This window comes from Stegodyphus dumicola, chromosome 2, assembly GCF_044657685.1.
Source record: "Stegodyphus dumicola isolate Sdum_Otavi_A_Nest chromosome 2, ASM4465768v1".
Taxonomy (NCBI): Eukaryota; Metazoa; Arthropoda; class Arachnida; order Araneae; family Eresidae; genus Stegodyphus; species Stegodyphus dumicola.
This window is the reverse complement of record NC_140769.1, coordinates 15295900-15307509: the sequence shown is the minus strand read 5'-3', so window position 1 is coordinate 15307509 and position 11610 is coordinate 15295900. Positions and strand designations below refer to the sequence as shown.

The window sequence follows — 11610 nt, the reverse complement described above, 5'->3', positions numbered from 1 at the left end:
TTTCTCTTTTTCCAGTCTAATATTATACATTGCTTTACCGAACTAACAAAGGCAATAAAAAGATTAATTTCATTTCTTCAACGAAGCTCCAATGCAGAATCCAACACACATGCCAGTGATAAATAGAAAAAGAAGACATGGATGTCCGTCTTTTGGTTTACGAGTGACACTATTTTTCCGAATAAGAGAGTTAATAGGATAAGCAGAATAATCATTTTCGTTATATTCTGTTATTGGCAGTTCAGTATCAGGGTGTTGTGCAAATTTCTCAGCAGAAATATCCGTGTTATTTTGCTCTTCATCCTCTTTTAATTTCCTTTCAGTGTATTCATTCACTAACGCGTTGATAAGGAGTACATCAAGAGGATCGTCTTTGGGGTCAAGAACAGGTGACTTGAGTTCTTCCAAATTCGTTTCAATAAGAGTGACGGTTTCGTCTTTCCTTTTGCATAATCATTTTTCTTTGTAGATATTTAAAACCATATAGAAAAGCTCTTCTTGTTTTGCATCCCTCAGTTCGTAGTGAGTTTCGGCGATGCCAGTTTCATCACTTGATTATTCGCATGTTCGTCATCGTTAATGACATTTTCTAAGGAATCCGACATTGAAATTCTATAAGCGATGCTTTCTTTCAATGTTACTGTATGGCTTTCAGTCAAGTTATTTCCACTGTCTGGTACAAACTGACTGGTGTCAGAGGAATCCATTTCAAAACGTTCTGTCAATGGGTAGGCTAAGTTACATTCATCCTGTTTGTGCAAATTTACTCTAGTTCTGTTGATGCTCTTCTCACTTTCGTTAAATGAGTTCTTATATTCGATATCAAATTCAGCTTTAGAGGAGGTTTCATTTCTTGTGCATTGCTTATCAGATGCTTCACTGTTTTCTCAGATAATTATTCTGAATCAGTCTAGCCAGATCCAGCGCATCCTCCAATTCTTCAACATTGGTAGCATTTTAGTCAAAATCCAGTACTTGATTAGAAAACTCATGTCTGATACCTTCTTTAAACCTTGTTACTCCCGAAGTCCCCTTTCTAGCTTTTGGAAGAATTTTACTGTTTGCAGAGGAGTCAGTTTCATCACATTCTTTCCACAGATCTATTAAATTAATGTCATCTTGGTAGTTCATGTTTCTACTGACGACGCTGTTCATGGTTGTCTCGTAATACGCAAATGGAATCAAACATTGTATACCAGATTTTTTTTCATTCAAAGTTTGGTGTTCACTATATCGCCCTTCAAGTGTCTCTGTACTTTTTATTAAAAGATTTCTTCTTCCACCATTTGCATCAACATGAATTAGTTCTCCACTTTCAGCAATTTTAGTTTCGTTCATACCGACTATTTTCTGAGAAATGTTTACATTTTTGGCACAGCTTCAGTATAGCCCACCCGGAATTTGAAACAAAAAAATATCGCCAAGAGCGGCGATAAATGATATGATCTGGTAGCCAGTGCTATTCACCAAATGCAATGTAAACAAAAGGATGGAATTACGGTTACAGCTAATATAGTAGTCAGTTACATTTGTTCAATTTCAATACAAATTACCAAGATATCCGTTTACTCAAAGTGCCCTGTATTCTTATTTTTCCGGTATAGATTTCTCTTAAAATTTGTCTGACGCTGCGTTGCAGGGGGGGGATACAACACTTTAAATTAGAATTCTACTAAAATTAATATCTAAATACACAATTCGTAACACTGTTATTGGCAATTGTTTAACGCTCAGATACCGTGAATACTGTTTTGTATATATTTTTTTGGCTACTTTGGTGGTGATATTTTTGCGTTTAGTTATTGCTTGCTCTAAAACTACTGTTAGTGATGTTGTAATTAAGTATCAGGAGATTATAAAGGAAAATTTAAGGTGGGAGTTTTCAAACAAGCGTAAAATTTTGGAAACAGATATTTTATGTATGAATTAACAAGAGAGTATGAACTTTTTAGAGGATTTTTGATGGATTGTCGATTATTGAAAGATTGTGAAAAATGTAAGATACCATGCTGGTTAGTTAGTCAGAAAAAGTCATCGAATGGTAGTTTTTGGAGATGCAAGAAGTGCAGGGCTGAGAAATAAATTAGGCTAGGATCTTGGTTCGCCTCTAGTAAGCTCAATTTTTCTAGAAACAATTTTTTTTACAACGCGAATCAATAAAGTTGCTTATGCGCGAGTTTTTGCAATTCTCCGATTTCTTTTAAGTGAAAGCAGATTTCTTAGTATATGAGCAATGCAGAATAGAGCAAATTCTTCGGTAATATCTATTAGTTAATAGGAAAAGAAAAAAAAAATCTTTGGTTTAGGAGGTTGAAGATGAACCCTCCCCCTGCACTCCCCTTCCCGACTGCGCCCATATATTGAAATGTTTAACCGGTTTTACTTAGTGAGATCTAGAGGGCCGAGCAAAAAACTTCATTCGCGTGTTTTACTTTGTAAATATTAATTATTTTAACTGGTTCAAGAATTTATTGAGAATTTACGATAAGCTGCGGAAGCTGTGTTCTGTTATATCTATATATTAAAGTTTCTATAACTGTCAGGCTGTTTAGTCAATGAAAATGTTTAATTTAAAATTACATCTCAGTTTGTGTTACTCACTCCGAATTTATTAGGAGTTGATTTGTCTGTCTTCAAACTTCAATCCTTCAATCAATTTATCAATTCTGGAGAAGGTGTGACAAGTGCATAGTATCTGTGTGGCATAGAGTCATTTCAAACACCTGACCGTTCGTCTTATTGAGTGTCTTCTTGAGTCTTCTTGAGTGGTTTGGTTTCATCGAGCAAATGGTGAAATTCTGATGTCCCTCCCACTTTACTTGTCCATCTTTATGGCTTTAAGAATAGTATTTAATGCAGTGACGATCCATGCAAAGTGTATAAGGTTATTAATTAATGCAAATTAATCGTACAGACTGTGTATTGTTATTAGTTAGTAACTGTGTATAGTTACTAGTAGTAAATTAACCGTAGAAGCTATTTAAAGTTTTTAGTTTGAGTATGTGTAAAGTTACTACATAGTTACTAGTATGTGCACTGCACAAACCGTATTAATATTTTTGTTTAATTGCTGATTTTGATACCATTTTTTCTGAATAGAGAGACTGACCTTCAAAATTTGAGGGAGGAATTGAAACACCCTTTTTTTAAGCGACGTTACTGTATATCTTGTTTAGTTCAATGCATAAGGAGAAGCGTGATTCAATAACTCATAAAAATTCGCTTGAAGCAACGTGATCGGAGAAAAATTAATCGATTGTTTTTGACAGCTATTACGGCAACTTAGTTTATCGACTGTTTTGTAGATGGCGCTACGTGTAAGAAAATCCGTAGAAGTCGTCTAGCCGTCGTCAAACCGGCGAGTATCTCCTTAGTTAAGAATAAACACCATCCGATATTGATGCCGCCGAATTTATTTTTAACCGCCCTTCGTCTTCCTCCCCTTGCATTCGAAGGTAAGGAAATGACACCTGAAATAATTTCTTTAAGGTTCATCCTTGGATGAACTGAATCTTCATGCAAATGATGAGGGGCGAGTTGTTATTTTTAGAGTGTTGTTCTATTATAAAATTGCACGTATCTTTTTGTATTTATGGCGACAGATGGTTTTAATATTCACGTTTATAAAATTTATTTCTCATCATCCAAACATATCGTTTAATCTTACGTCCATAATTTATTGACTAACGTTCGCTGAAATTTCTACAATTTACTAACAGAATATTCATTCAACATATCAGAACTATATCTTGTTTCTTATAACTATTGATCAAGTTTTTTTTCAATTATTATTATTATTTGGAAACCATTTAGTTAGCTCAGTAATATTTTTCTGCGAATTTTATATTTGTACATTATAATGTACGTATATTAAGATAAATTATAACACATAATGTGGCTATTATATACAACAAAAGAGGAAAGAAACTATTATAAATACTTAAAATTGTAATGTTGATACTTGTATCGCTAGAGGATTAATGTTTAAGAAAATATGTCAAAATATGCTAACAGAATGGATAAAAAGTATTTACTGGTGAAAATGTAATTAATGTGAGTTAAACAAACAGAAAAAGTTTAATGGTGTACTGATCGATTTCAACTTAATTTTTATCATTTTTTCTTTCATTTTATACAATGTGTCATGATTTAAGCTTAGAAATTTAGTTTAAATCTTTTGCTTAGTTATTTTTACGTACATTCATTATAAGCAGCGTGAATATTGATTATTACAACTGGAAGTTTGTTTTTCATTTATTCTAAGAAATATTTTCTCTACCTAAAATTGTTTTATGTCAGAGTTCAAAAATTTTTATATTATTAGTATTGCTATAAAAATGCATATTTCACAATAGTTGTAGCTATAAGGAAATATTAGACATCCGCCAAATTTTAATGTCAAAAATTTTTATTTAAATGAATGGTAATATTAGAATTATGAAATAAATTTTATGAATCATTACCGAATTTTTAATTAATACTATTGTTTATGAATGTATTATTTAAAATAGTGATAATATTAGTTAATTTGTTTGTCAATACGTTTACACCTATGGACTCAATAAAAATATTTTAAGATTATAGTTTTTGATTAATGGATTAATGGATATTTCCAAGCAATAAGTTTTTATTTGTTATTTGCATTCTTTCAAAATTTGTGAAATCTGCGTATTATTAACAGTAGCAGAAAGAAAAAAATCGTTAAAAATATGTTGTGATGTTGAAATTAAAAGAAAATGCAGTAACTGAAAAGTGAAGGTTTTGTGTATGTTAATTTTCATTATTTTAATGATTTTTTATGTAACTAAATAGTTAATTCTTCATAATAGAACTTTTTAATGAAAACACTGACTGAAAATGAAAACTTAACACTAAGAAGAAAACAGTTTAGGCATGAAATGTAGGCAAATCATTTGTCTAGATAACATTTTTATTTGATTAATATTTCAAGGTCACATGTTAAAGTATGCCTGAGAACAATAATTTCAAGTCTGAAGTAGTGCTATATTAATAACCTCTATAGTCGCCACGATGTTGAAAGCAAGCATATGCAGACGCCCAAGCATTGTGTCGCACAAGTGCCCTATGTCATTTTGCGGAATGGAGTTCCATGCCTATTGCTCTTTGTCAATCAAATCAACGAAGATTCTTGCTGGTTGTGGATGATGCTGAATTTTCCATCCGATCATGGCCTGTTCGTGCTCGATGGGGAAAGATCGGTTGATCTCGCTGGTTAACGCAACATTTTGACACTCTGTAAAGCACATTGGGTGATAGCAACAATATGGGTACAAGCTTTATCTTGTTGGAAAATGTGCCGTGAAATATTACTCAAGAATGGCAGCACTACCGGTGCAATCACCAGTTTGCTGTTAAGGTATGTGGGATAACAGCGAGAATGCTTCTCCTGTCGTAGAAAACTCAACTTCAGACCATTGTGCGTAAGAGTACCATTGGCGTAAATCCCAATGTGTCTACGCCGTAGACAGCTTGGTTCTAAGCGCTCACCTGGCTTCATTCTAACCAATATATGGCCATAACTGGCACTAAGACAGAAACGGATCTGAGAGCACAAAAAGATCTTCTTTCTGGCCTCCTATGAGCTCTAGGTTGACACCAGAGAAGTCTCAGTTGGTGGTGATCCAGGGTTAGTGGTTTGGCCACTATAGTGCATCTGGCTTGGAGTTGTCTCTCAAATAATCAGTTTTTGAAGTTGGCTTGTCACTGTGGTGCCAAGAAAAGCTGGAATGTATTCTACATTTGCAATGCGATGTGCACACTGATGCAGCGGTTTTTCCTTTGAGTGTTGTGACATGTGCAACCGGACTCCAGCCTTCTTGAGAAAGTATCTTTCCATGACCACTGCTGTCAGCACGTCTGCGAATCCCAGGTTCGTGTCCTGGCGAGGGCACTGCTCATTTTTCACATATCCCGCGTACAAAAATCCTAATTTCTCTACAGTGACGCCCGAATTAAAAAAAGGTGGTGTGTGATGATCCTCCATCACAAGGATTTGGCGATTAGGCCCCCTAATCCCCAGTCGCCCATTAAAAGGGGAAGTATATAAGATATTTTCTCCCTCCTTTCGGCATGCCTTCGTGGTGTATCGGTCAGCACACTCGGCGCGTATTCGAGAGATCCAGAGTTCGTGTCTCGGCGAGGGCATTGCTCATTTTTTTCACATCTTCTGTTTCCAAAAACGCCGTAATGACTCTACAATATAAGGTTTCAATAATATATTGTGTAAAATTTGTTTACAGTTTGTAATTAATTATAGTGATTATAAGGGTATTTTTTTAAATGTTTGTTTATATCTATATGTTTATGATTTTAAATGGGCTAATTACACGTTACGGTTTGCTGGGTATTGTTCCATTTCAGGGGAATGGTTCCTAATGTCCAGGCCAATTTGTCATTTTGACCCTGTTATTTGTTAAAAATTTACAAATGTCAGGTATCATTGTTTTCAACAATAAATATTACAAGATCAATATACAGATCTTCACTTACAGTTGAATATCTTTGAGTTCCAACCAGAGCGCTGTTATACGCATTACGTGTGTTCTCTCGGCTTTCTAACTCGATTCGAGTGCAATGGCTGCTAGTATTTTTCTATTTAAGTAATAATTTTATAAAGAAATTCATTCATTTCCCAACTAACTGGCAGTGGATTAAACGGATTGCAGATTAACTGTGTTGTGCCTGAAAAAGTTAGTTTATTGTGCAAAAAGTTAAAAAACTGCTATCACAGATTAGCATAAAACAAAACTTTCTACAGAAAAATAATAACACAGTCATCATTTACAACCCTTTCCTTAATATCACTGCCCTAGACATAATCGAACGTAGACACTCCAGGACACCCCAGAAACAGCCGAAAAGTACAGCATCCTCAAGGCTTTCACAAGACAGGTCAGAAACATCGAATACGTGGCTCTTCGATGTTATTCCTAGGAGCAGAGGATTATCCACTTTTCTGTCGAGAATTCTTACGGGATTTTAAGCCTGTCTAGTTAGACATTTTCACAAGATTTCCAGCTGCTTCAATTAGTTGTCTTGGTCATACGAGCAGTAATGAAAGAACTTCGAGGATTAAGAAAGAAAGCTTCGCCGAAGCAGAAGTAGCTCCGTTGTACTGAAGGAGGAGGGAAAAATATACACGAAGGTTACTTTACAGGGGCTGTTCATCCAGTCTTAATACCATTTTGCCCGAATAAATAAATGTCCAGCCAGGGTAGAACCATCGGGGTCAGAGGTCAAAAATCAGGTTTTAACTTCTGTGACACCATTTTTTACCACCATATCGATGTAAATCAAATCAGTGATCCCCGGAAGTAATTGATATATTATTTACTCTGAGTTAAAAAAAAATCTACGAAAATCGGAGTGTAAATTATCGCGAAAAGTTTTGTCAAAGAATTAATTCTGTTATCACTTCTGAGTTTCATAGTTCACTTCATGTTTCATAGTTAATCGTTTATTGATATAGAACTTATACTATGTAGTGAAGAAGAGATCACGTAAAATAGTTTCGATGAAAAAATACTCTAAAGTTATTTATTATGTTTTAAAAATTAGTAAATTTTTTTAAATACATAAAGTTTGTGCTATAAGCGCAATATAAAAAAGTAAAATATATGAAAACACGCAACAAAAATAATAATAATAATAATAATACGTAAAACTAGAACGAAAAACAAGAAAGAGGGAATTTAAGAATTAAATTAAGCAATTTTATGCCAAATATTAAAAAGATTTGCATCAGTGTATCAATGTAGACATCACATTAATTAAAATTGAACTTTTGGGCAATTAGAATCTTGGCTTTGTTTCTAAAAACTGTTTAAATTTGTAAAATAAAAAAAAAATAATAACACACACACACAAAAAAAAAAAAAAAAAAAAAAAAAAAAAAAACAAGAATCTAAAAACCGTTTTTTGAAAACTTTTCTTCATATGCTTAATCTAATTGTTATCTTCAAGTCATTTATATACTGTTACAAAATGGCCAGCTGCGGTAAGATAGCTTCCCCGCAGATCGGGGCTCGAGTTGCCAGCAAGTGACAGGAAAAGACGGAGTTGCCATATTTGGCGCGAAATTGCCCATTTGGCGTCAAAATCGATGATATGCCCTAGACGGAGTGAGAACATTCTAGAACGTATTCTTAGCGCTTTTCTCGAGAATAATCTCTAGGGCAGCCATATATACGCTACCTGCACGCGGAGTAGGAGAGCATCTCGAGTTTAGCAGTAGTGTTTTGAGTTCAGAGGCTAGCTTGAGAGCGACCGAATCGAGTCGGGAGCTGTACTTTAGTGCTTTGATGTAAAGCTTTCTTTACCGATGTAGCCTGAAGGCTGTGTTGCTGATTGTTTCAGTGTGTTTATCGTAGTTTTTCGGCGGCAATAAACGTGTCTCTGGAACTGTTTTGAATAACACTGGCGAATAAATTTGTGTTTTGATTTTTCATCAAGTGTTGTCATCGATCACTCCAAACCAACGAACCCGTAGAACGCAATAATACAGTTATTTGTATTATGACGATGTTGCATGCTGTATATTTTAGAGAAAAATATAAGGGGTCGATGATTATGGTAATTTCTTTATTTAAATTTCAAATCATTTTTAAAATAACATTTTGCATCTCTTTTATGTCTGAATGATTGCTTGTTTTACGTCTTGATTATTTCTAAACAATTTTGTGTCTCGATTATTGTTTTGTTTAATGTTTGATTGATTTTTTAAAATTCAAATCGTTAAATTATTTTAAAAAATTGTATTTTTTTCACTTGAATCTTTATTTGGAGTTCATTGATAATTCTGTTGGCTGCTTCTTCAAAAAGATCATAAAAGTTATCAACTTGCTTTTATTTCAATTACAAATTATATGTTTCTAGTTATTTTTCATTCGCTTTCAGAATTTATATAATTTTAATGTATTTATGTATGATTTATGTAATTTTATGTGGATTATAATCTTTGCTTTCCGATACAATGATTTAAAATTTTTAGAATTTTCTTTTTGTACCAGAGAGTACATTTGTATTAACTATTGTCTGCAGAAGAAAATAGCCTTTCAGCTGCTAAAATTCTTTAGAAACAAAAACGTTATAAAAATTACAACAAAAATATCCTGGCATTCATACAATAAATCCACTTATACCCAGTATTTGTACTGACGACTGGGCGACCTATCAGGTGGGGTTTTAGCCTGTCGACTATTGAAACCAATCGTTATTTGCTTCGTTCAAGTTTTGATGGAGAACCCTCGGTTGACAGATTCGGGAATTCCTTCCTCTCTGTATCCCAACCTACAACGTTTCGAGATAACTTTCGCCTTAGTATAGTAAATGCCCCTATTTCGTAAAGACACTATATGTAAACGTATTGCATATCTCTAAATTGTTTCATCATTATGTTGCATTACAAGAAGGTATCGTGCCATTCATCATGCACGTGATTTGATAAGGGTTGCCACTACATGAAACAACTGTATCCTTATTTCAAACGGCCTGACAAATATTTGTGCATTCGCTTTGTGGCGACCTAGATGAGTAGCAAGCGCTCGCCGCAGGAAACGGATCCAAATACTGGCCGCGAATGCCTAAGCGCAGTCTTGCCATTAGGGTATCATGTATGTTTCTAGGCAGCAGACATCCGTTTGACTCCGTAAGGTCAGTTACAATCTTGAAATGCTCAACTTCAAAACATTCGTAAATGTATTTTCCGAATGTTATCAAGTTGGCAAGAAATTGCCAAATATCGCCAAGACCTGTCGCGAGGTTTTTGGCCCATGGCTGGGGTACTAATTGAGCTAGCTTCAAAATTCAAACATCGATCGATATAGAATTAAAAGATTCTACAACATAAATCACGAAGTAAACACTTAAAAACACAACAAATAAACCACAAATTTTATTAAATAAAACTGCTCAATAAAATCTTTAAATAAAATTTTCTAAGTAAATAAATAATAATAAAACATAGCACTACGAAAAAGCTTAAAAATCAAACTGGAATACATTATAGGATTCGTAATATAAATACATTATATTAGTGATATATAGATAAAATGGCAGATAGTATACAGACAAAATGATAGATAGTATATAGACAAAATGCAGAGAGTGAGCACTGATAGCTGCACTCTGTTCTTTATTGTCGATCATACAGTAATTTCTCGAAAGTGGTAACAGTTCGATACAAATCAAACAGTTGTTCGGAAACCTATGCTCGATCGATCAAAGATTACGACTCCATTTTAAGATCCATATATTGCTATAGCATCCAGGAGGAATCAACGAGCGACTTCCACAGCTCTTATATTCAGAGTTGCATCATCGCTTGGTAGGCCAATAATATTTGCCATTTATGTGCTCCGAAGGCTTCGCATGAAAGGACCGTTCTCCCGCATACCACAAGTTTGTGTTCCACTAACCGCCCAATCCAGCAGGTCTAGATTAATGTGGTATCGTAAAAGTCTCAATTGAACTGTCTCAGATTGGAGCAACATATTTTTATGGACAAGTTCAAATTTGCTCTGGGATTCGATGATAAGCGTGTAAGAGTTTCAAGAGAACGAGCTACATGGATGAGATCGAGAACGTCATCGAATGTGAGACATTCAGAGGTTGAAGCGTCATGGTGTAGGTTGGAACTTTTATGGGATATCGCAGCTAGTTGCACAATTTTAAAGAATATTTTGTGACGGCTCTTATATTGATTGTAAGACCCTACGCGCTGCAGAAATTTGTCCTCATTTCCTCCTTAGAGATAATAATGCTCGTTCTCATCGAGCCAACATCGTTAATGAGTATCTCTGGAGAGTGGCAGCATGTACCGGCCGCTGTTATTCCTCCAAAGTTTAATCCCATTTAAAAATTTCAGAATACCTCGGGCATGCTGCCTGTGCACGTTTACCTCCTCCAAGCAATCTTAAGCAGCTAGAAATGTCCTAATGGAAGAACGGCCATTACTAGCTTTTGCGAGGGTTGGACATCTCATTAAAAGCAAAAGCAATCACTGCACAATTTGTGTGAAGGTCCCATGTGGTGATATATCTTTTTAATGTAAAATTTGGTTGTTTCTTTTTACCTTTAAAAATCCTTAACTCTTTGAGGGGCAGGAAATGGCAATTAACGTTTTCAGCAAAATCTTGTTTTATTTACTACATCAGGCGTTACAATGAAATTATTTGCGACAATTATACTTATTTTGTCCAAGACGCGTGAAAAAAATGATCACTTCTGGTGGTTAGTGTCAGTGACCATCGCCCACAGAACACATCCCTAAAAATCAGTCTCTATGGTACTCGTGGAAACAATTTTTCTTTTTCAAGCAGAGTGCAACTTTGCATGTGCTGCATTCCCACACTGTTCTTACAGACTTTTTCTTGGTGCTGCAGAGTGCACATCGTCGTGATGTTCTCTTCGATGGCTGATGCTTATTTTCTTGAAGACGAATTCCTGCAGCAACTACTGGCTTATGTTTCTTGATTGCCATCGAGTGAGCTGCAAGAGAACTTCAGAAACGGTCAGTCTTGAAAACCACTTGCACGAGTGAGTAAGGCGTTCAATAGAAAAGGGGGTTACTGTAGGTAAACGCCGCCTTTC

The 11610-nt window shown here is 34.9% G+C and overlaps 1 protein-coding gene across 1 annotated transcript in view; it reads left to right on the top strand.

Moving 5' to 3' along the window:
- Nucleotides 1-3332: 3332 nt before the first annotated feature.
- LOC118188860 (protein phosphatase 1 regulatory subunit 3B-like) overlaps nt 3333-11610 on the top strand; it is a 137442-nt gene continuing 129164 nt past the window's right edge. Inside the window, exon 1 of the mRNA XM_085810457.1 lies at nt 3333-3455. The gene's annotated coding sequence lies outside the window, so the exon portion shown is untranslated. The remainder of the gene's footprint in view (nt 3456-11610) is intronic.